The sequence below is a fragment of the Mytilus californianus genome, unplaced genomic scaffold, assembly GCF_021869535.1.
Source record: "Mytilus californianus isolate M0D057914Y unplaced genomic scaffold, xbMytCali1.0.p SCAF_8, whole genome shotgun sequence".
NCBI lineage: Eukaryota > Metazoa > Mollusca > Bivalvia > Mytilida > Mytilidae > Mytilus > Mytilus californianus.
Window position 1 is genome coordinate 65,887,046 of NW_026262734.1, and position 27,959 is coordinate 65,915,004.

The 27,959-nt window shown below is 32.2% G+C and overlaps 1 pseudogene; it reads left to right on the forward strand.

Annotated features, from left to right (window-relative positions):
- On the forward strand, positions 1–23,993 carry LOC127711739 (collagen alpha-6(VI) chain-like; annotated as a pseudogene).
- The last annotated feature ends 3,966 nt before the right edge of the window (positions 23,994–27,959 follow it).

Genomic DNA, 27,959 nt, shown 5'->3' on the forward strand with positions numbered 1-27,959 from the left:
TTGTTGACACGTCATCTAGTTTACGATTGCTTGCAAATGTTCAAAAAGAATTTAATTTCGTAGCTGAGGTCATTGGTGCGTTTGAAATTAAAAGTGATCAAGTAAGAACTGGTATGATGACCTTTAGCGATGAACCGGAAATGTTATTCCAACTTGATGAATTTAAAACAAAGGATGAGATTGAAAGAATATTGAGGGACATAACTGCCGAATTTTGGAAGGGTGGCCAAACATATATTGATAATTTTGATGGACGAAGGACTATCGACGTCACATGGTAGTCGAACTGGTGTTCCACAGATAGCCGTGATTATCACTGACGGGAAAGCGACAGATCCAGCCGCGTTTGAAAAAGTTGTTCAACAGCTGCAAAGAACTAATTACATTGTGTTTGCCATAGGTATATTTAAATTCCCGATATAAGAAGTTCTCAAAACTAATTATATTCAAGGACAACAACATAACCAGGCAAAAAAAAAGACGGGAAGATAAAAAAAATAGTTAGCAAATTTTAGATTTGACCAAAGGAAGTTCTGCTAAAAATCTGGGCGAAATTATAGGTTTTTGGGACTGTAACTGTTATGTTTAGAACGATATCACGGTTGGTTTATCAGCACCAATGTGATCATGATAAGCACAGATCTCGTATCTGACATAACGATACAAATTTTACGAACCGAACTATAAAAGCTTGAGTTTACAAGATAATCAAAAACTATATTTGAATACATCCACAAGTGACCACAAATTAAATAATCATAACACGTAAAAGATTGTTTACGGTTGAAAGGCCTTTTCGAAAAATATGTTAAATAATCTATTATCAAGCATTGAGTAGCAAATGATTATTTTCATGTTTTAAAGGTGTTGGTCCTGAACGTGATCCTGACGAACTTTCTAAAATTGCTTCCGATGCTTCACACATATTTGAGGTAGAGGATGTTGACAGCCTTGATGCAATCATAAAGGAATTATTGATTGAAATCTGTGATTTTCAAGGTACTTCAAACTTTTTTCAAATCTTGAACTTGTCATTGACAACATGAACATCGTCTATTTAAATATCCGCGAAATTGGGAAAATACAGACTCTCATTTGATATAGGAACTGTGATATCCTTGGTGAGATTCCTACTATAGACACCAGACTTTACCATTTGAACCACAAAACACACAAAGGCAGTATGCTTCTAAGCACGAGATTAGGACTTGCGTGTAATACATTTTGCAAGTACTGAATAATGATAAATATGTTTCAGTCAAAACAATTATGGCAGTATGAAATACTCATTATGTAACAGGCATGTTTAAAAAGTAGGTCATAGATCAATTGTAAAGCGGTAGTTGGAATATTCTTATATTGATTTTTCTTACTTTTAATGACCCTAGAGATTATTTATATAAATTTATTGAAAATTATGCACTATTATACCCCAATGTGGTTGATGGCATACATATAAAACAAAATAACACATTATATAATACATCACAAAAATAATAAGGTATAAAAAAAGACATGAATTTATATTAGGTTCATATCATGCATAAAATCTTATTTATCATTTCAGATCGACCAAGTCCTTCATCTCCAGTAGAAGGTAAGAATTTCATTATAAAACAAGATATTATACTCCCTCCACTGTCTTTAAAGGTCCATTATTATGAGGGTCTGGATGGGGTTTACAGAATAAAGAATAATGGACTAATACTACAGCAAAATGGATCCATAAATAAAGAAGAGAGAAAAATAGGCAAAAAAATAAGGCATAGATAATAATGGAGTGCTAAAATATAAAGAATAGATAATAATGGGCAAAAGGAGTAGGTTCGGTAAGAATTTTGGCCCCAAAATACAGCCTTTTACAAAGTTGTTGAAAATGTAAACTTTTAGCTATTTATTGGAAAGTAGAATACTTTTGTTACATAAATATGGGCTGTTTTTGATAGTACAATGGACATGCATCAGGTACTAGCATCATTATTTCATGCAAAAATACCGAAATCTTCACAATTTTAGCATTTGTGCTAATTTTAAGACGGTTTTTGTCTAAAATGGAAGTGGCCGCACTTGTGTTCAGTCTTAATATTTAAATATACGTTGTATTTATTGATAATACATAGCATATATAAATGTTGAGACTGAACACGAATACGGCCACTTCCATTATAGACAAAAACCATCTGAAAAGTGACGTTTTGTGGCATATTTGATAGATATTTCATATCTAAGCTTGAATTTGAGCCTCTTTGATGACCAAATCAGTTAAAATCTTTAACATAAAATAAATGAATTGACTGATGTAGACACTTAATTGTATAAAAAATGTCAAAAATCTTTCATCAGATGTACTTCGAATTTTAGGCCAAAATAAGCCCTTACCGGACCTTCTCCTTTATAAAAAATAGAGAGAAACGGCTAAAAGGGTCCCTATCCAGACCCTCTGTCAATACCGGTATATAAAATGTATAGCACAATTATTTTCATGAGAAATCAATGAATATACACAATAACTTTCGAATATTTTTCTATCTGTCTAAGTTATCGGAGTACATTTAACAATTCAATGAGCTAATGCTAATAAGGGACTGAATAGATATTGATGTAAATTGTACACAATTGCAGGTCACTCAGGGGCGGATCTAGCCATTTTTAAAAGGGGGGGGGTTCCAAAAGAGGATTAAGGGGGTTCCAACCATATGTCTCCATTCAAAAGCATTGATCGTCAAACAAAAAGGGGGGTTTCAACCCCTGGAACCCCTTCCCCCTGGATCCGCCACTGTTACTACAAAAGGTAGTATAATTTCGATCCAACATCTTGAAGGGGAGATAATTCAATTGAGGTGCAGGGTATTCTATCTTTAGTAAGCTTCAGTTCTACATGTTGGTTGTTCCCGTCATCAGTATTGTTGGGAAATAAATATGGAGTATATGACAATGAGACAACAGCCAACCAAATATTAGAAAATAGACATGTCTGCCTTAATATATTAAGATTTATTTTTTAGAATGTAAAGGAACTCAGGGAGATCTAATCTTTGTAGCGGACAGCTCCAGAAGTATTGGTCATGAAGCCTTTGATCAGCTTAAGGAATTTGCAATGGAGGTAGTAAGGAGATTTACTATTAGTCCACAGGACATGCGAATAGGTTTCATTGTCTTTGGAAATGATACCGACCTCAAATTTAAGTTGAACACATACAGAGATCAAGACGAAGTTATTAAGGCTATTTCAAAGGTCAAATATTTGCAAGGAATGCAGCTGACGTACACAGACAAGGCATTAACGCTGCTGACACGAACTGGCTTCACAAATCAAAATGGAGGTCGAGGTGGAAAGATACCTAAAATAGCAGTTGTCATCACCGATGGTGTACCGAGAAACGTTGCGGCTACTCGTGCAATTGCAAATAAAGCAAAATAACAAGGAATTATTGTGTTTGCTATTGGTATGTGTGAAATTAATGAGATAATATAAATAAGATGTAGTATTGAAACGGAACTGGGGTACTGTCTATACGACCTAAACTTAATATCTAATAGACAGCAACCCAGCTGTTTCCTTTAGTCTAAATCTAGGGTAGGGTTCGGCCTATGCTTTCGCTCTAGGACTTCTATTATAGTTATGCCCGACAGGAATATTTTAAAGTTTTATTTAAAATGTGTGTTCTGGAACTAAATGTGTCTGAAGTTCAGTACTCTTCGAGATTCAGTCAGGAGTGTCTTCTAGAATCTTTCTCCAATGGTGGATAAAGAGGACCTAGACTGCTCTTATGGCCAAAAAGGCCAAAAAGGCCCTAACCTTTGACCTTGACCGTAGTCAGGCTACCATAGTATTGGACTATAGAGACCAACAAGAATAATAATCTGGATCGTCACCAAATATACAAGGATCTGGCGGTATCGGTTAACAAGAGAAATCACAATTCCAAACTCAGTCGTTCTGGTAGTAGTCCAGAAATAAACTACACCTCTGTATGAATCTCTCAGTATATTTCCACTCAAATATGAAGTACAATCCCACACTAATACTATAGTAGACTTTTGTATGTGTTAAGAGTAAAAACTAAAACATTTCAAATAAGCCTGGGGTTAAACAATGAATAAAAGGGCAACAGACCGACAGACCAAAAGTAACTAGCCCGACCTAACAATTTTGGACGTTTCAAGCACGGCACCACAAATGTAAAGATAAGTCATAAGACTTTCGAAAACTAGTTCTCTATTTCCACCAGTATACCAAATATACAATTTACAAGAACCAAAAAAAATGAACTACTGAAGGGAAGTTAAAACAAAATAAGACTCAATCTGTCCTGAATATGCTTTCTCAAAAACGGTCAATAATCAGGAAACACTGAAAGGGGTCGAGATCTAAGTAGCACGGTAGTATTTGCATTCCAGAATTTAGGTTGCTCTTTTGTGTACCCTACTTAAGTCAATGTATCTGAACATTATGATTGGACGGAAAATACAGTATCAACTGAACATACTTTCCCACACTGAGGGATGAATCAGGTGTAGTAAAATATGAAATAATTTTACATACAGATGAAAATGAATTTTTGAGAATTTTTTAAAATTTTGTATTCACTGCACGATAAAAGACCTAAAAGCACTAGTGGCCTTAGGTTCTTAAAGATAGCAAAAAAAGTAAACGGTCATGATACATATTCAAATTCATTTCTGAATAGTAAAATGAAAGTACTTCAGTTAATTGTGAATGTAGAATTTTTAGCAGTGTTAGAAAGTGGTGAAAATTCTAAAAAGGCTATCATTATCCCTTATGGGTCAGGAAATACTACCGTGCTACATTAAGGGGGGTATACATGTTTACACTAAATCAATGAAGGATTTTTTTTTACCTATGCAATTTGTAAGTTTATCAATAAAAAGTTGATTAAGGGTAACTATGATAAAAACAGCCCTTAAATTCCATCCCTGGGAGTGAAAATTGCTGATTCAGCAAATTTTGCCTGATCTTTGGGTAATAAAGTAAAAATTTACCTAGAAAGTAGAACTTCATTATTTTTATGTAACTTGCAATACATTTTTAATTATAAATGCTCGCTTTAACTTTTCGCAGTGTCTGACACATGTGCAACCACTGGAATTTGAGACGCGACATATTTTATTTGCCTGTACATCCTATTATTTTCACCGAAATAAATAAATTGCATAATGTCTTATTTTTTTCCACACAAGTACAGCTTTACTAGTTTTCTTTAGGTTTAATTTGTAGTTCTGTGGTAACATGACACCAGTATGAGCTTTTTTGGAACCAGCAAGTGGTCAAGGTGTCCTTACTTATTCATTTTGCCCTCATATTTGGCTGAAAAAGATAGCAATAGGGGTTTCTTTACACTGACAAGACATTTTTTTTGACAAAGAATGTAATTATGACTGTTTATCAGCAAGATTAAATAGTTTATTCATTTTCGTTGCAAATGTCATTAATTGTTTTGATTTTCTGACAATGAAAAGCACAATAGAGGTAAAATGATTATGTAAGGGGACATAATTTAACTTAATGCATACATGAGAAATAGACAAACAGTCAACTTAGAGATATATTCTAGTACATATATTGTCAAAAAGATTTTAGAATAATAGTTAACTGCCATCTAAAGAATCTTGTTGTGTTGCCTTCATAATCTGAGAATGCTTAAAGTAATGTAAGGCATGCTGTAAAATGTGGAATGGACTTTAATATCATTTTTCATGATTTGGTGCTTAAACTGTTTCTTTCAGTCAGATTAACTATAAATAGAGTTGGCAATCCAATAATTCCTCCTGAATCACCATGTTTGACTTCTGTGTTGATTTGAAACATCATATATTTGGATTTTGTTCACTCCTTAAGTAAAAATGGTAAGATGATAAAAAAGTGAAAATCTGCCAGCTGGGGTAGGGGTGTAATCTTTCCTTTTTTTTTGGTAAGAAATAAGTGCAAACTAGTATTCTTTATTGTAATATGTTACATAATAAGAAGGCTATGCATCATAGGTGTCATGACTGATTTCAAGTTTGAAATGTCTTGGTTAAGATAGCACGGTAGTATTTGCATTCCAGAATTTAGGTTGCTCTTTTGTGTACCCTACTTAAGTCAATGTATGTGAAAATACAGTATCAACTGAACATACTTTCCCACACTGAGGGATGAATCAGGTGTAGTAAAATATGAAATAATTTTACATACAGATGAAAATGAATTTTTGAGAATTTTTTTTAAATTTTGTATTCACTGCACGATAAAAGACCTAAAAGCACTAGTGGCCTTAGGTTCTTAAAGATAGCAAAAAAAGTAAACGGTCATGATACATATTCAAATTCATTTCTGAATAGTAAAATGAAAGTACTTCAGTTAATTGTGAATGTAGAATTTTTAGCAGTGTTAGAAAGTGGTGAAAATTCTAAAAAGGCTATCATTATCCCTTATGGGTCAGGAAATACTACCGTGCTACATTAAGGGGGGTATACATGTTTACACTAAATCAATGAAGGATTTTTTTTTACCTATGCAATTTGTAAGTTTATCAATAAAAGTTGATTAAGGGTAACTATGATAAAAACAGCCCTTAAATTCCATCCCTGGGAGTGAAAATTGCTGATTCAGCAAATTTTGCCTGATCTTTGGGTAATAAAGTAAAAATTTACCTAGAAAGTAGAACTTCATTATTTTTATGTAACTTGCAATACATTTTTAATTATAAATGCTCGCTTTAACTTTTCGCAGTGTCTGACACATGTGCAACCACTGGAATTTGAGACGCGACATATTTTATTTGCCTGTACATCCTATTATTTTCACCGAAATAAATAAATTGCATAATTTCTTATTTTTTTCCACACAAGTACAGCTTTACTAGTTTTCTTTAGGTTTAATTTGTAGTTCTGTGGTAACATGACACCAGTATGAGCTTTTTTGGAACCAGCAAGTGGTCAAGGTGTCCTTACTTATTCATTTTGCCCTCATATTTGGCTGAAAAAGATAGCAATAGGGGTTTCTTTACACTGACAAGACATTTTTTTTGACAAAGAATGTAATTATGACTGTTTATCAGCAAGATTAAATAGTTTATTCATTTTCGTTGCAAATGTCATTTATTGTTTTGATTTTCTGACAATGAAAAGCACAATAGAGGTAAAATGATTATGTAAGGGGACATAATTTAACTTAATGCATACATGAGAAATAGACAAACAGTCAACTTAGAGATATATTCTAGTACATATATTGTCAAAAAGATTTTAGAATAATAGTTAACTGCCATCTAAAGAATCTTGTTGTGTTGCCTTCATAATCTGAGAATGCTTAAAGTAATGTAAGGCATGCTGTAAAATGTGGAATGGACTTTAATATCATTTTTCATGATTTGGTGCTTAAACTGTTTCTTTCAGTCAGATTAACTATAAATAGAGTTGGCAATCCAATAATTCCTCCTGAATCACCATGTTTGACTTCTGTGTTGATTTGAAACATCATATATTTGGATTTTGTTCACTCCTTAAGTAAAAATGGTAAGATGATAAAAAAGTGAAAATCTGCCAGCTGGGGTAGGGGTGTAATCTTTCCTTTTTTTTGGTAAGAAATAAGTGCAAACTAGTATTCTTTATTGTAATATGTTACATAATAAGAAGGCTATGCATCACAGGTGTCATGACTGATTTCAAGTTTGAAATGTCTTGGTTAAGATAGCACGGTAGTATTTGCATTCCAGAATTAAGGTTGCTCTTTTGTGTACCCTACTTAAGTCAATGTATGTGAACATTATGATTGGACGGAAAATACAGTATCAACTGAACATACTTTCCCACACTGAGGGATGAATCAGGTGTAGTAAAATATGAAATAATTTAACATACAAATGAAAATGAATTTTTGAGAATTTTTTAAAATTTTGTATTCACTGCACGATAAAAGACCTAAAAGCACTAGTGGCCTTAGGTTCTTAAAGATAGCAAAAAAAGTAAACGGTCATGATACATATTCAAATTCATTTCTGAATAGTAAAATGAAAGTACTTCGGTTAATTGTGAATGTAGAATTTTTAGCAGTGTTAGAAAGTGGTGAAAATTCTAAAAAGGCTATCATTATCCCTTATGGGTCAGGAAATACTACCGTGCTACATTAAGGGGGGTATACATGTTTACACTAAATCAATGAAGGATTTTTTTTTACCTATGCAATTTGTAAGTTTATCAATAAAAAGTTGATTAAGGGTAACTATGATAAAAACAGCCCTTAAATTCCATCCCTGGGAGTGAAAATTGCTGATTCAGCAAATTTTGCCTGATCTTTGGGTAATAAAGTAAAAATTTACCTAGAAAGTAGAACTTCATTATTTTTATGTAACTTGCAATACATTTTTAATTATAAATGCTCGCTTTAACTTTTCGCAGTGTCTGACACATGTGCAACCACTGGAATTTGAGACGCGACATATTTTATTTGCCTGTACATCCTATTATTTTCACCGAAAATAAATAAATTGCATAATTTCTTATTTTTTTCCACACAAGTACAGCTTTACTAGTTTTCTTTAGGTTTAATTTGTAGTTCTGTGGTAACATGACACCAGTATGAGCTTTTTTGGAACCAGCAAGTGGCCAAGGTGTCCTTACTTATTCATTTTGCCCTCATATTTGGCTGAAAAAGATAGCAATAGGGGTTTCTTTACACTGACAAGACATTTTTTTTGACAAAGAATGTAATTATGACTGTTTATCAGCAAGATTAAATAGTTTATTCATTTTCGTTGCAAATGTCATTAATTGTTTTGATTTTCTGACAATGAAAAGCACAATAGAGGTAAAATGATTATGTAAGGGGACATAATTTAACTTAATGCATACATGAGAAATAGACAAACAGTCAACTTAGAGATATATTCTAGTACATATATTGTCAAAAAGATTTTAGAATAATAGTTAACTGCCATCTAAAGAATCTTGTTGTGTTGCCTTCATAATCTGAGAATGCTTAAAGTAATGTAAGGCATGCTGTAAAATGTGGAATGGACTTTAATATCATTTTTCATGATTTGGTGCTTAAACTGTTTCTTTCAGTCAGATTAACTATAAATAGAGTTGGCAATCCAATAATTCCTCCTGAATCACCATGTTTGACTTCTGTGTTGATTTGAAACATCATATATTTGGATTTTGTTCACTCCTTAAGTAAAAATGGTAAGATGATAAAAAAGTGAAAATCTGCCAGCTGGGGTAGGGGTGTAATCTTTCCTTTTTTTTTGGTAAGAAATAAGTGCAAACTAGTATTCTTTATTGTAATATGTTACATAATAAGAAGGCTATGCATCATAGGTGTCATGACTGATTTCAAGTTTGAAATGTCTTGGTTAAGATAGCACGGTAGTATTTGCATTCCAGAATTTAGGTTGCTCTTTTGTGTACCCTACTTAAGTCAATGTATGTGAAAATACAGTATCAACTGAACATACTTTCCCACACTGAGGGATGAATCAGGTGTAGTAAAATATGAAATAATTTTACATACAGATGAAAATGAATTTTTGAGAATTTTTTAAAATTTTGTATTCACTGCACGATAAAAGACCTAAAAGCACTAGTGGCCTTAGGTTCTTAAAGATAGCAAAAAAAGTAAACGGTCATGATACATATTCAAATTCATTTCTGAATAGTAAAATGAAAGTACTTCAGTTAATTGTGAATGTAGAATTTTTAGCAGTGTTAGAAAGTGGTGAAAATTCTAAAAAGGCTATCATTATCCCTTATGGGTCAGGAAATACTACCGTGCTACATTAAGGGGGGTATACATGTTTACACTAAATCAATGAAGGATTTTGTTTTACCTATGCAATTTGTAAGTTTATCAATAAAAAGTTGATTAAGGGTAACTATGATAAAAACAGCCCTTAAATTCCATCCCTGGGAGTGAAAATTGCTGATTCAGCAAATTTTGCCTGATCTTTGGGTAATAAAGTAAAAATTTACCTAGAAAGTAGAACTTCATTATTTTTATGTAACTTGCAATACATTTTTAATTATAAATGCTCGCTTTAACTTTTCGCAGTGTCTGACACATGTGCAACCACTGGAATTTGAGACGCGACATATTTTATTTGCCTGTACATCCTATTATTTTCACCGAAATAAATAAATTGCATAATTTCTTATTTTTTTCCACACAGGTACAGCTTTACTAGTTTTCTTTAGGTTTAATTTGTAGTTCTGTGGTAACATGACACCAGTATGAGCTTTTTTGGAACCAGCAAGTGGTCAAGGTGTCCTTACTTATTCATTTTGCCCTCATATTTGGCTGAAAAAGATAGCAATAGGGGTTTCTTTACACTGACAAGACATTTTTTTTGACAAAGAATGTAATTATGACTGTTTATCAGCAAGATTAAATTGTTTATTCATTTTCGTTGCAAATGTCATTAATTGTTTTGATTTTCTGACAATGAAAAGCACAATAGAGGTAAAATGATTATGTAAGGGGACATAATTTAACTTAATGCATACATGAGAAATAGACAAACAGTCAACTTAGAGATATATTCTAGTACATATATTGTCAAAAAGATTTTAGAATAATAGTTAACTGCCATCTAAAGAATCTTGTTGTGTTGCCTTCATAATCTGAGAATGCTTAAAGTAATGTAAGGCATGCTGTAAAATGTGGAATGGACTTTAATATCATTTTTCATGATTTGGTGCTTAAACTGTTTCTTTCAGTCAGATTAACTATAAATAGAGTTGGCAATCCAATAATTCCTCCTGAATCACCATGTTTGACTTCTGTGTTGATTTGAAACATCATATATTTGGATTTTGTTCACTCCTTAAGTAAAAATGGTAAGATGATAAAAAAGTGAAAATCTGCCAGCTGGGGTAGGGGTGTAATCTTTCCTTTTTTTTGGGTAAGAAATAAGTGCAAACTAGTATTCTTTATTGTAATATGTTACATAATAAGAAGGCTATGCATCATAGGTGTCATGACTGATTTCAAGTTTGAAATGTCTTGGTTAAGATAGCACGGTAGTATTTGCATTCCAGAATTTAGGTTGCTCTTTTGTGTACCCTACTTAAGTCAATGTATGTGAAAATACAGTATCAACTGAACATACTTTCCCACACTGAGGGATGAATCAGGTGTAGTAAAATATGAAATAATTTTACATACAGATGAAAATGAATTTTTGAGAATTTTTTAAAATTTTGTATTCACTGCACGATAAAAGACCTAAAAGCACTAGTGGCCTTAGGTTCTTAAAGATAGCAAAAAAAGTAAACGGTCATGATACATATTCAAATTCATTTCTGAATAGTAAAATGAAAGTACTTCAGTTAACTGTGAATGTAGAATTTTTAGCAGTGTTAGAAAGTGGTGAAAATTCTAAAAAGGCTATCATTATCCCTTATGGGTCAGGAAATACTACCGTGCCACATTAAGGGGGGTATACATGTTTACACTAAATCAATGAAGGATTTTTTTTTACCTATGCAATTTGTAAGTTTATCAATAAAAAGTTGATTAAGGGTAACTATGATAAAAACAGCCCTTAAATTCCATCCCTGGGAGTGAAAATTGCTGATTCAGCAAATTTTGCCTGATCTTTGGGTAATAAAGTAAAAATTTACCTAGAAAGTAGAACTTCATTATTTTTATGTAACTTGCAATACATTTTTAATTATAAATGCTCACTTTAACTTTTCGCAGTGTCTGACACATGTGCAACCACTGGAATTTGAGACGCGACATATTTTATTTGCCTGTACATCCTATTATTTTCACCGAAATAAATAAATTGCATAATTTCTTATTTTTTTCCACACAAGTACAGCTTTACTAGTTTTCTTTAGGTTTAATTTGTAGTTCTGTGGTAACATGACACCAGTATGAGCTTTTTTGGAACCAGCAAGTGGTCAAGGTGTCCTTACTTATTCATTTTGCCCTCATATTTGGCTGAAAAAGATAGCAATAGGGGTTTCTTTACACTGACAAGACATTTTTTTTGACAAAGAATGTAATTATGACTGTTTATCAGCAAGATTAAATAGTTTATTCATTTTCGTTGCAAATGTCATTAATTGTTTTGATTTTCTGACAATGAAAAGCACAATAGAGGTAAAATGATTATGTAAGGGGACATAATTTAACTTAATGCATACATGAGAAATAGACAAACAGTCAACTTAGAGATATATTCTAGTACATATATTGTCAAAAAGATTTTAGAATAATAGTTAACTGCCATCTAAAGAGTCTTGTTGTGTTGCCTTCATAATCTGAGAATGCTTAAAGTAATGTAAGGCATGCTGTAAAATGTGGAATGGACTTTAATATCATTTTTCATGATTTGGTGCTTAAACTGTTTCTTTCAGTCTGATTAACTATAAATAGAGTTGGCAATCCAATAATTCCTCCTGAATCACCATGTTTGACTTCTGTGTTGATTTGAAACATCATATATTTGGATTTTGTTCACTCCTTAAGTAAAAATGGTAAGATGATAAAAAAGTGAAAATCTGCCAGCTGGGGTAGGGGTGTAATCTTTCCTTTTTTTTTTGGTAAGAAATAAGTGCAAACTAGTATTCTTTATTGTAATATGTTACATAATAAGAAGGCTATGCATCATAGGTGTCATGACTGATTTCAAGTTTGAAATGTCTTGGTTAAGATAGCACGGTAGTATTTGCATTCCAGAATTTAGGTTGCTCTTTTGTGTACCCTACTTAAGTCAATGTATGTGAAAATACAGTATCAACTGAACATACTTTCCCACACTGAGGGATGAATCAGGTGTAGTAAAATATGAAATAATTTTACATACAGATGAAAATGAATTTTTGAGAATTTTTTAAAAATTTTGTATTCACTGCACGATAAAAGACCTAAAAGCACTAGTGGCCTTAGGTTCTTAAAGATAGCAAAAAAAGTAAACGGTCATGATACATATTCAAATTCATTTCTGAATAGTAAAATGAAAGTACTTCAGTTAACTGTGAATGTAGAATTTTTAGCGGTGTTAGAAAGTGGTGAAAATTCTAAAAAGGCTATCATTATCCCTTATGGGTCAGGAAATACTACCGTGCCTCCTTAAGGTAGCACGGTAGTATTTGCATTCCAGTATTTAGGTTGCTCTCTTGTGTACCCTACCTAAGTCAGTATATCTGAACAGTGTGATTGGACAAAAAATACCGCATCAACTGAACATACTTTCCCAAACTGAGGGATGAATCAGGTGTAGAAAAATATGAAATAATTTTACATACAGATGAAAATGAATTTTTGAGATTTTTTTTAAATTTTGTATTCACTACACGATAAAAGACCTAAAAGCACTAGTGGCCTTAGATTTTTAAAAATAGCAAAAAAAGTAAACGGTCATGATACACATTCAAATTCATTTCTGAATAGTAAAATGAAAGTACTTCAGTTAACTGTGAATGTAGAATTTTTTGCAGTGTTAGAAAGTGGTGAAAATTCTAAAAAGGCTATCATTATCCCTTATGGGCCAGGAAATACTACCGTGCCACCTTAAGGGGGATATTTATGTTTACACTAAATCAATAAAGGATTTTTTTTTACCAATGCAATTTGTATGTTTATCAATTAAAAGTTGATTAAAGGCAACTATAATAAAAATAGCCCTTAAATTCCATCCCTGGAAGTGAAAATTGCTGATTCAGCAAATTTTGCCTGATCTGTGGGTAATAATGTAAAAATTTACCTAGAAAGTAGAACTTCATTATTTTTAAGTAAATTGCAGTACTTTTTTAATTATAAATGCTCGCTTTAACTTTTTGCACTGTCTGACACATGTGCAACCACTAGAATTTGAGAAGCGACATATTTTAGTTGCCTGTACGTCCTATTATTTTCACCGAAATAGATGAATTGCATATTTTTTTATTTTTTTCCACACAAGTACAGCTATACTAGTTTTCTTCAGGTTTAATTTATAGTTCTGTGGTAACATGACACCAGTATGAGCATTTTTGAAACCATTAAGTAGTTAAGGGGTCCTTACTTATTCATTTAGCCCTCATATTTGGCTGAAATAGAGATAGCAATAGGGGTTTCTTTACACTGACAAGACATTTTTTTTGACAAAGAATGTAATTATGATTGTATATCAGCAAGATTTAATAGTTTATTCATTTTCCCTGCAAATGTTATTAATTGTTTTGATTTTCTGACAATGAAAAGCACAAAAAAGGTAAACTGATTATGTAAGGGGACATAATTTAACTTAATGCATACATGAGAAATAGACAAGTCAACTTAGAGATATATTCTAGTACATGTATTGAAAAATAGATCTTAGAATAATAGTTAATTGCCATCTAAAGAGTCTTGTTGTGTTGCCTTCATAATCTGGAAATGCTTAAAGTAATGTAAGGCATGCTGTAAAATGTGGAATGGACTTTAATATCATTTTTCATGATTTGGTGCTTAAACTGTTTCTTTCAGTCAGATAAACTATGAATAGAGTTGGCAATTCAATAATTCCTCCTGAATCACCATGTTTGACTTCTGTGTTGATTTGAAACATCATATATTTGGGTTTTGTTCACTCCTTAAGTAAAAATGGTAAGATGAAAAAAAGTGAAAATCTGCCAGCTGGGGTAGGGGTGTAATCTTTGACTTTTTTTGGTAAAAAATAAGTGTAGACTAGTATTCTTTATTGTAATATGTTTCATAGTAAGAAATCTATACATCATAAGTGTCATGACTGATTTCAAGTTTGTAATGTCTTGGTTAAGGTAGCACGGTAGTATTTGCATTCCAGTATTTAGGTTGCTCTTTTGTGTACCCTACTTAAGTCAATGTATCTGAACAGTGTGATTGGACAAAAAATACCGCATCAACTGAACATACTTTCCCAAACTGAGGGATGAATCAGGTGTAGAAAAATATGAAATAATTTTACATACAGATGAAAATGAATTTTTGAGATTTTTTTTAAATTTTGTATTCACTGCACGATAAAAGACCTAAAAGCACTAGTGGCCTTAGATTTTTTAAAATAGCAAAAAAAGTAAACGGTCATGATACACATTCAAATTCATTTCTGAATAGTAAAATGAAAGTACTTCAGTTAACTGTGAATGTAGAATTTTTTGCAGTGTTAGAAAGTGGTGAAAATTCTAAAAAGGCTATCATTATCCCTTATGGGCCAGGAAATACTACCGTGCCACCTTAAGGTCGATACCAATACAAAGGGAAGTAACCGGGATTAATTTTTAATCAAAAGACCAATTCAGGCAAGGGACAAGGCGTTTCTCTGTAATAAAATAATTCAGTAAAGTACAACATTTATTAAACAAGACATATATTAATGAGCTGCACATTTAATTTGTTACAGTTTTAGTGAGTCAATGGTCTAATTCTGCAGTCTCTATAATAGTTTCCTAGACCAAGAAATATATTGTTTTAGTATCTGTAATTTCTCTCTAACGACTTACTCTGCCGTTCTGATCAGGGTTTGCATTTAGAACTCGCTAGTTAGCGCTTCAATACTTAAATTTACCGACTTTAAGTTCAAGTCATAGATTTGAGACACGCACGTGAATGTCAACAAATAATGACCCCGAACTTTTACTTTCTTTAACCAGCGATCTATAAATAACTTTAACCTTAACAACTGACTAGCTGAACAGTTAATCGAATCTCGTTATTCGCAAACTGACAACTTTTATTCAGTTCAAAGAACTTGACAAAAACTCAACTCATTAGTTAACTCATTTAACCAGCGAACCGCTTTCTAAATAAATTACGCCTCAATGCGTAAATATTCTAAGTTTCCGCTAAATATCCAATGCAAACCCTGATAAAAAAAAACTAGCCAGTTTTAGTCAATCAAAATATATACATAAATAGGAGGGGGAACTTCTTACCTAAAAAATACTGTAATACACATTTTCTTCAATACACTAGTTATAGCATATAAAATAGCGCGAGATTCCTCACCGAGACCACTTCCAAAAAATCGCGCACATGGTTGAAAATTCCCTCTTTAACTTACGTCTACACCCCTTTGAATCTGAGCTGGGAATGATTACCAGAAGACAATCACTGCACCAGCTAATTTTCCCCGGGAATTCAATTGAGCTCTTTGATTGGTTGAGAAAGGAAAAATATTTTGAAGGCTAATGCGAGGTTCGTTACGTCACTAAAATTTAATGAATGAAAAAAAAAATCACAAAGTAATAAAATAATAATAAATCTTTCTGGGAAAATAATTAAAAAATACTAATAATGAAAGAAATAAATGAACCAAATAAAGTGACCCACAAACGCTACATCACCCCCTTTCCCACAGAAGAGATATGTCCGCATATCTGGCAAAATCCATGTGCAAGTTAACGCGCGCTGCTATGTGAAACTTGTTTTGTGGTCTCGTGTGTAAGAACTCAGTACTCCAAACTAATATTTAAACATCTCCCTTCCTGAAATATACAAATAATTATACAAGCTGAAAAATATTACTCCACATTGATATGAAAAAATATATCTCAGCCACCACCAACCACTCCACACTGAAATGTATATATCTATATAAAGTGACAGAAAATGGCCTCCTATTTTTATTTATTATCTTACAAAACAGATATGTCTAAGAGAAAGCTTAACAGCTCTCTTTAAGGAATAATAATAGGTCCTCGTTTTGATTTTATTCAAATGGACACCATCTTCTGTCAATACAAATTTTGATGTCAACCTCTTTGGTGTCCAATACAATAGAAAATCTTTAAACTCTCCTTTTGTCAAATTTACCAGTTCCAGATTAATTTGTGCTCTTCTGCCTGCATATGCAGACATTGAAACTCGAGTTTTCAATCTATGAAACAATTTAACTATATCAACCTTCTTTACATTTTTGGACTTCAAATATCTTAAGAAGTTTTTAAAAGTATCTATACAAATATTCACTTTGAAATTATGACTATCTATGTCATTACCTCCCATTTGTAATAATACTATTTCTGGAGAAAAATCAGTGACCAATCTTTGAAAGCTATGATCTTGTACATTGTTGCACAATTTTGTACCACCTTTACCATACATAATACCATTAATATAAGTTATACCAATATTGGTTGACATCCTATTAATTCTACAATAATTAGATAATCTGCGAATATAACTGTGTCCCAAAGTAAGAACTGTAGGATTCATTTTTAATCTTTAAAATTTATTTCCTTAATGTAATTTTAATAAATCTTTTCTTTGGGTTTCTGAAATTTAACCCTGAAAAATAAATTGTAACTGTATATTAATATTAAAATAATCACGATTAACCGAAATATTATCTATTACATTTTTGTTTTTCTTAAAAATAAAAGAAAAGAAGTGTCCCTGTTCAACACCTGATTCCTTACGAAAAGTTCATCTCCAAACACGTAATCAGCACAGGAGTTGAATAAGCTAAAGATCTAAAGCACTCCCAAGATTTGTAGGTCGAGTTTTCAAACCAATGACACAAGTTGAAAGGATAAACAATGGATATATTTCTATTGACGATAATTGAACTTTCTGTATAACATCAGCAAATGGCAGTTTCCACTCCAAGACGGTATATGACATCCCAATGAAACTTGATGGTATCCAAACCCAAAAATTTAACTATTAATATGATTTTAGACCGTAATAAAGTTATTAACGTGATTTTGAGTCTATTTTTATACTGGATTAATGTATAACAGCAACGATTTCTTTGGTTTTAGACCAACAAAAATATAGACATATAGACGTGTTGGTATTGTAAGTTTAGATGCTTTGTCTTCTGGACAATCACCTCAGTTTGAGACTGAAACGATTGATAATACGTATTATGTTGTACAAAGCAATTAATTGTCAATATTTTAGATACAGTTCAATTCTAAATGTGATATACCGCATAGAGCAGGATGGGTTGTCGCATAAAATCTATTTGTGGCCATAACATCCTCTAACACCAAGTGGTTTTGCAAACTGCTGGATAGTTTTCTGGTGACGCATAAATCTTCAGTTATACGAAATGAATGAATTTCCACCATAGAATTTTTACCACAATATTTATTCACAGATTCACAGAAATTTTCAAACACAATTTCATTTACAATAGCTTATAGCAACAATATTGTATGAATATCGGTTGAATTTTAAGCACTAACTTTTTATTATTTCATTTTGGTTTGATGTTAAACGATTGAAGTGTCGGATAAGACGCACAGACGTGTTTATGGAGAAACCACGATCCACCATTTATCCAGCGTTGTAAACCACGTACAGATGTTGAACCCTAACCCCTTATTACTTATAAATATATAATAGATGAAAGTTCCAACTATTTAATATATATATGTTATTAAGCAGAACTAAAAACATTTCTCATTCAAATTTACCAGCAATAAATCTGATATTAAAAATCATCAAAATATCTTATTGACTTTTAAATAGGAATCGGTCATAATATATATGTAATGAAACAAAAAAATTAAATTTCATAGTTGAAACCTTCATTCTGTACTAACTTATCAAAAAAAAAAAAACAACAACAAAAAAATTCTATTTTTTAGAAAGTTGAATATACTTTCAATACCATCATTAATGCACTAATTATACCTCTTATTACTTGTCTTGCTTGGGATGGAACTTTTTTTTTATATATACACATTTTAGAAAAACCAATCGGGTGTTAGCATGGACATCAGGCAATATTTGACCATACGACATCAATACAAACAACCAATTACTCAGTTAACTAGAGTAAATACATCATTTCAAATTAAAATAATTACTTTGATCTTTTTACTATTTACAATTACAGATCATAGGATATTTAATTTTTCTTTCATCCCAAGCAGACCATATACCTTATCTTATGTTAATATCTATATAATTATGTGGAGTTTACAAAAAATAGTGGTGTGGCAGTGGTGGCTAAGAAAATAAAAACAAATATATACACATAAAAACAACTGACAAGACAACTGACAAGACAACTACAAGACAGGATTCCCAGTCCAGCTCAGTTTATTCTGTTTAATAAAAGACATAATCTCTAAATCGCCTAGGAGGAAGTATTCCTATCCTCAATGTACGGCAAATATCTGCAGCATACATCATAGCTAGCAAATCCCAGAACTGTCGGACTTCACCTTGCGACTGAGTCATTGAACTTTTTAACGCTACAAAGACTCCTCACAAAAGCCAAGCCAACAGTCCTGCCAATATCTGTACTAAATAAAATATGCGCGACTTTCCTCACCGAGACCACTTCCAAAAAATCGCGCACATGGTTGAAAACTCCCTCTTTAACTTACGTCTACACCCCTGTGAATCTGAGCTGGGAATGATTACCAGAAGACAATCACTGCACCAGCTAATTTTCCCCGGGAATTCAATTGAGCTCTCTGATTGGTTGAGAAAGGAAAAATATTTTGAAGGCTAATACGAGGTTCGTTACGTCACTGAAATTTAATGAATGAAAAAAAATCACAAAGTAATAAAATAATAATAAATCTTTCTGGGAAAATAATTGAAAAATACTAATAATGAAATAAATAAATGAACAAAATAAAGTGACCCACAAACGCTACAGTATGAGTGCCAATGAGACAACTCTCCATCCAAGTCACAATGTGTAAAAAGTAAAAAACTATAGGTCAAATAATTTCGTTTCCCAGCTTTGTTTATCATGTTACATTAAATCGTTGATGGGTCAAAAAAGGATTGGAAATTTTCAAGGTCTAAATATTTGACCCCAAAATGAGAAAAAAAACCACCATCAACCGCAAGTCTAAAATTTTGACTTGACTTATTTTCTTTTAAAACTTGTGGATTAAATTTTAATGCTGAAAGATTGGACACTTTTCCCTTTAGCTGGTGTGATGAGGTGAAATAAATAATTATTCCTACAGTTGTGTTTACTTATTATTTTGTTTATTTTACCATTTCATATTACAAACATCAATTTAAATGTTAAAATACAGGTATAAAATCACATTCGTGAAGTAATGTTTTTTTTTCGTAATGATAAGTTTTATCTTTTAATTCTTGTTTTTTTTATTATTTTTTTATTATATGTTATTTTGAAATATTCGGCTTTGTTCGATCCTGATGAAGGTAAACCAAGAAAAGCGCATCGGGCGCATACATTTTATAAAGTGTTGTTTCATTTTTTTAATGTAAATAAAGTAGACCATCAAAGGAATCATATCTTGTTCAACTCGTTTTAAATTTTTTTATGCAACTTCCTTTACAAACTCTTGTCAACACTTATTGTTTTATGACATCAGAGAATGAACTAACATGATGATACAGATTTGCCTAATTTGACTAGGAAATCACGGGACTTCATTTGCAATCAATGATATCATACTTATATACAAGATCGTTATAAAAGTCCATTTTTGTGCAGGACCTCAATTATTCAATATACAACTGTTGTTGTTTTAAAAGTGCATATAACTACTGTATCTGTTTTTCTTTTTCTTTTCATAAATTGTATATCCTTTCATAATAACATGTATATCTATCTGTAGGCGTTGGACCTTATATCAATCAAGCTGGATTAGACATCATGGCATCTGACCCCACAGAGTTTCATTCGTTCTTAGTAAGCAACCATGATGCATTATCCTTTATTGAAGACGAATTAGCCGAAAAGACTTGCACAGGTATTGTTTATTGTCAAAATAAAGCTGATGTGTTTGGGAGGGACAATAACTGTTATAGACAGATTTCCAAAGGAATTAAGTATATTAGATAAAACAAAACATTTACAAAAGAGAGGCAACTGTTTCCGAAAAACGTACTCTTAATATTTGTTTGTCCCCGAGTATGAAAATACGTATATTATTGTATTGAAATTTGCCGTTATAAAGTTTTGAAAATCATTTTAAATCAAAGAATCTACCACATCATGCACAAGCTCTGATTCCTTATCCGGGTTTGGCTTTTGGTCCTTTTTGGGTAAAGATTGCATGAAATGCAATCAAAACCCTATGTTACTGACTTGATATCTATATATATCTTCCAAGGTTGATCACTACTTTTGGTATGCATAAAATATAGTGCATTGCTCATAACATTCTATACACCCTATCCATGGACATTTCCAGAAATTTATCAATGAAATATATGATCAGATATTTATGTTACAAAATGATGTTAAACTTGGCATGAAAATTACATAACTTGTGCAAGGTGCAGGAATCTAATATCTGTTCTAAAAATATCAATGATGTCATTTTCAAGTAATCTTTAAAATTGGAGTTATCTTCCTTTAAATCAACTACAACCAATGCTTTATACAATGCAAATTGAATGTTAATTTTACTTCCGACTGATAAATTAAAGCAATCTTTACCCTTCACTGCTTACAAGCGCTTTGATTTATTTTACCATCTGTTCAATGTTTGTTTTAAGTTTTGGATTTTCAAATATTTTTGCATCGTTCATTACTGAATATACGTTTATTGTTTTGAAATATTCATCTGGTTCAGTAGAATTGGTACTATTTATGTTATCCTATATTCAAAATACACGTTGTTGATAATTTTCATTGTTATTTTTTTTTGTAGCTGCAGCTCAGAGGAAGCAGCAATACAATGGATATGCATAGATGAACACAAACTAACGGGAATACCAGAAGGTACATCGTTTGTTTTGTTTATATACTGTAAATGCTTATGTTATCAAAATGGTTGATCAAAATGAGGCGAATGATACCAAAAGGATATAATACGTTCTCATTTAAAATTAGAAATTTTCATATGCCACTTAACGGATTTTTGTGTGAAAAAGCTACATCTTTTGGCCTGGTTGTCATATTTTGCGTCAAAAAGTCTCTGTATAGCATCGTTTATGTTTACTTGACATTTTTTTGCAAGAATTGTGGGTCTTTTTTTGTTAATGCTAATTCCAAACTACATCATTTTAGCATTACCCTTTTTTATAAGATGCTAGAATGAACTATTTCAACACTCAGGAAAAAGTTGAAGCGATGAAACCTTCATAAATTACTCATTTTGCATTTTTGTTATACTTTCATGCCATTTTTGCAATATATATATATATATAACATAGCATTTACTCATCTTTATTTTAGGTGTTTCAGTGAATAGAATGCTAAATTCAATCTTTTTTTCTCTAACTTGGATACTAATTTGTATTTGTCGGGTCTCTATTCCTGCATACGGACCTGGAGTATGTTGAACTCTCATTTTATTAATTAATTTACATTCGTCAGGTCTGCATACCCCTGTTGTATGCTGAACTCTTAATTTAGATACATAATTTCTGAAATTTGTATATACTAGCATATCTCATGCCTGTATGCCGGATACCAACCTGCATGGTGTATGCAGAACATTCAATTACATTTATAATAGTATTTTTCAGGTCTGTATGCCTGCATACGAACTTGATGTATGCTGAACTTTCTATACTATTTATAATTGCATTCACCGGTCTGTATGCCTGCATACGAACCTGTTGTATGCTGAACCTTCTATATTATTTATAATTGCATTTACAGGTCCGTATGCCTGCATACGAAACCTGGTATTTCTAGCTCTGTTTTTTTTAAAGTTATTGTGGCACACCGCAACACACCGCCATGGTTTCAGATAAACTTTGCACACCGCAGCACACCGCCATGGTTTCAGATAAACTTTGCACATCGCAGCACACCGCCATGGTTTCAGATAAACTTTCATCTCTTTATATAAGGTAGCATTACTCACATCTCGAATCTGGTTATCAACCTGATGCATACGGTACATTAAATTTTATATATGAACTAGACCAGAGACATATATACACATACGTCTCTGACTAGATTTTTCCGATGCATGCTTCTGTTCTATCAACCTTGTGTATGTTGAACTGAAAATTATATTTATTTGAATTTTTCAGGTTTTTTTGTCGCCATGCCAATCTTGGTTGAATTGGATTCAGATTTACTTACATAATAGTTTTTAAAAAAACTTGTCATTATCGTGATATATGGACTGCCTAAAGGACAGTGGTATTGACTAAGCCAGCGATAATGACTGAGCCGTAGGCGAAGTCATTATCGCTGTCGCAGTCAATACCATTGTACTACGGGCAGTCCATGTATCACGATAATGACCAGTTCTTCAATAACTATTATGTTTATTTCATTGAGAAACCATGTTTTTAAAAATTCTCATAAATTCAAATTGATCAAAACAAACTCGAGTTATTGTACGATTTCTATAGGAAAGAGTGAAGGCCAGTCATAGTGATAATTATAAGTCACTGCCATTCATTTAAGTGCAATTTTTCAGTATATGAAAACATAATAAAGTTTTCTATAATTTCATAATTAACGAAAAATATGGTAAACAATTCAACAACTTTAATATAAAATTGAAATCAGGAAAATGTTTTATTAAAGGGACATCTCTCTTAACAGAGAAACCACGCCCCACCGGTCATTAACATGCAAAAGTCTGTTAACGACCGGTTTTCAGTGTGCACCACATTTTTTATGTTATTTCTTCATAGACAGAAAAGATATTACAGTCATTCCTTAAGTGGTGTATCTGCTATAATCACTTGTTCGTTTCATGGATATTATTGATTAGGTTGCTTTTCAAAACACATTATCTGTAACTTCAGTGTCCGAATTTTGTTGATAAAATCGCTGATTAAAAAGCCCTAGGGAAGATATTTTTATGATATTTAGATAGCATTACTATATAATATTTCCTTATACACACTTATTATTGCCCATAAATATTTAGTCTCACTATTCTCAAATGTGTAATAAAGATAGGCAACTCATTAAGTATTGTTTATTTCTTCTTTTTCAGGTCTAATCGACACGGAACTGTTAAATGGACGTGATTGGACATCCTACTTTATGTATACACTTCTGTTTATTAATTATTTATTAAAGTATTATGTAAATATATTTCTCTAATTCTTTGGCAATATAACCCTTTATGAACCCATTGTTTAACAAATCTAATCAACGTGTGGTTGCCCATGCTCTCAGTAGATGATTGATTAAGTGAAAAGGTCTTATTAACCTTTTATCAGCTATAAAGATGAACACCTGTTAGAGAAGTTGACAACATTATACAAACTTTTACTACGGGGAAATAGTTCCACCTTCAGAAATTGTTGTTCAAGTTATTTACTATTACATATAAATATATATTTCATTAAATGCAATGTTCTTGATTAAAAGCGTTTATTTCTATTGATGTTGTTTTCCCATTTGATCCAAGGATGCATAAATGAAATGTTTGCGCATCAATTTCGTATGTGTATGACGTAGGAATGTGATGGCACTCGAAGGGGATTTTGGTTTATTGATTATGAAAATTTATTTAATAATCATGAGGGAAACATATCCTTACATATATACTCATGGATTATCGCATTTATCCAATTTCGATAGTTAAATTATCGAATTTTAAAGTATTCGCCTAGGCTCTGACTTTAAAATTCGATAATTTAACTATCGAGATTGGATAAATGCGATAATCCACTTGTACTAATGTAAGAATACATATGACTGCATTTCATTGATATGCAGTATTAACATTCTATCACAATACGACGGATGTACGAAGCAAGATATTCTGTCTCTTCCGGAGAAACCTGATATCAATACCAATATTTTGGAAGAGTTCGTAATGCGAAAAGCTTTATTTCACGTTTTCTGATCGTATTTTTTAAATTTTGTTTAACCCTGTACCTGTATTTTTTTAAATTCTTGTTTGATGTCTCCAAATTTCGATGAACGTTTTTACTACAAATAGATTGAAACGACGGGTGCATGTTCGTAAACCCCTATACGCACATACCCAAAGCAAAGGAACAGTTCTGCTATTGATGTTCCTCATCTCAAATCAAAGATAAGCCTTCAACACGAAGTTAATATAAAACCTCACTACGATAGAGAAAACAAAGGATACGGGGTATCCATCAATGACACAAAATCAGTACGTGCACACACAAAAATCACACAAAAAGCAAAGGGACAGCATTTTTATTGCTCATCTCAAAGACACAATGAGGCCTTTAACACGGAGCAAAACACTGCAAGTTTAAGACGGCCCCTAGCATCGACAGCCAAGAAGCATCGGGTTGAGCGTTCAACTTGCTTTAAGTCGGTAACGATATACATATTTTTTCAAGAAGCTGTGGGATAATGTAAAAAAATCTAACAAATACTGCCACATGATGAACACTGGATTAATTATACATATTATAGAGGATTGATTGTTTTTTTTTTGTTAATGTCTAGTGACACATATCAGTTAAGTAGTACCCTTTGGAAAGTACGGCAATGAGCAGTGTTGGACAGTGTCGTAGTCCAAAAATATTCGCACGCTTTTTTGCTGAAACCCCATGGTTCAAAGAGTCTATTCATAACTTAAGGTATTAGCATTTCAAGATGAAAACGCATGCACAAACAGCATAGTTTTTAATGATTTGTCTGTTGCAGTCGACTGACAAATAATTTTAATGTTTGCTTATTTGCCATGATTTGAAGGGAACAATTGTATAATTGCAACAAAAAAAAAAAACAATTCTTATGCCCCACCTAGGGGCATTATGCTTTTAGGTCTGTGCGTCCGTTCGTCCTATCGTCCGTCCGTCCGAACGTCTGTCCCGCTTCAGGTTAAAGTCTTTGGTTAAGGTACATGTAGTTTTTAATGAAGTTGAAGTCCAATCAACTTGAAACTTAGTACACATGTTCCCTATGATATGATCTTTCTAATTTTAATGCGAAATAAGAGTTTTGACCCAAATTCCACGGTCCACTGAACATAGAAAATGATAGTGCGAGTGGGGCATCCGTGTACTATGAACACATTCTTGTTTAATATGCTATCATATCATCATGCGTGTTACTGATTGATTGATTGCTGTTTGCTTTGCATCTATTGGCAAATATTCCATGTATGTTCAGGACGATGCTCGCTACTGAAATTTTAAGATTGAATTAATAACTGAATTAGCAATACTATGATCGTTACTGTGGGCATAAACATTTAAAACTTTTTAACAATTATCTTTCATTTTTTTTTCAGAAAGTTTCGACTTATTTGCAGTGTAACAAGAAAATGAAATAGTCTTGAACGATAACATAACACCAATATTTTTTCAAAGGATATAAAAGTTCTTTGATAACTCGATTTTCCCAATCTTCATTGTAATTTAAAAAAAAAACGAAAAAAAAAAAGGTTGTGTATTTTACGGCAACTAAAAGGAAAAAGTCTTTCTTAAGCAGCAGAGAAATAGATTGAAATATTTACACTGCAACTAGTTGTGTTTATTTCCTAAACATAGTAACACAGCTATGTTTTGTGCAATGTCAATTTCATCATGGAACACTTTTTCTACAATCAGGGGTTCATTAAGGGATAAAAATAAGTTTGACATTTGTGTTACAATTTAAATTGCTATCAATGTAATAATTTAAGTTGCAGTATAAAAACAATATTAGGTCAATGTCATAGAAATATAAACTTTTTTGTATTCGGCACAAAACTGTGAATGGGCTCGGTAAAACCTCGCCCTTCACCCAGTTTCTCAGCCTCATACAAAAAAGTTTATATTTTTCTGACATTGACCTAATATTGTATATATACATGTACATGTTGTATATAAATAATTATTTCAACAATATCGAAGATAGATAAAGGATCTTAAAGCGATGGAAATCTGATGCTTAAAATCATTTTCCCATATCTGCTACGATTTAAAACGACGGGATATGTTTTAAAAATGCATGTCTCTTAAACCTCTATACGCACATGCTTAAAGCAAAATAATAGTGCTGCTATTGATGTTCTTCATCTCAAAGTCAAAAATAGGCCTTCAACACGAAGTTAATATCACACCTCACTCCAAGTTCAAGACAGCCCTGAGCATCGATTTCAGCGAAATTCGTTGCTTGAGATCGGTAACACTTAACCTATTTTTTTAAGAATTTCAAAGCTGTGGAATAACGTCAAAAAATCTAACAAACAGTGCCACATAATGTTCACTGGATAATTATAATTATTATAGAGTGTTGATTGTTGTTTTTGTTAACGTCCAGTGACAAATATCAGCTAACTAATACCCTTTGGAAAATAAACCCAATCATAGTCTTAAAATGAATTAAGGTTCTTATGCCTTTTTCACTGAAATCCTAGGTTTCAAATGGCACAGGACGTTTACGCTTTTTTTAACCTGTAACAGGAAAGGACATTAGCGCTTCAAACACTTTGATACATGTACACCTGAACTAAATTGACCGGACATTTGCGCTTTTTACCTATGATAGTTTACCTGTTATCTTAACCAAATTAAAAAAGATGTTCACATATTCTTACGAACAAATGAAAAATCAGAAAATGATGTTCGGGTAAAATTAGTGAAAACGAATTTTTATGGATGGAACATTTAAATTTTGCCCTAAATTCTTCAAGCAGCTTTATACAATTCGTGGATTTAAAATTGGAAACCATATTCGTCTTATGTTCATTCTATTGCACGGATAGTCCGAGAAACTGTATCATCATGGTTTATCTAAGCTTGTTTAAACTTCAAATCACCAGCTGTTCATGTTGACATTTAGAAAGAGTCGTGGTTGTTATATGGGATTTACTCCCATCCACCCTCTTGAATTGTTGTCGTTAACATCTGACACAAGCACAAGCATGATGGGGAAAGGTTAAGTCTTTTAGATATATATAAATATATGAATGTATTGTGTTTTGATAGTGAATGATTTTTTAAACATTTAACCATGATGACTCTAATGTTATGTTGATAAAGCGCAAATGTCCTATTGAAAAAGCGCAAATGCCCTTCAAATTAAAGCGGAAATGTCCATTAAAAAAAGCGCAAATGTGTTGCCAAAAAGCGCAAACGTCCCGCGCCGGTTTCAAAGCGGCTACCCATAACTTAAGTTTTGAGCATCTCAAAGCTGAAAACGCATGAAAAGACT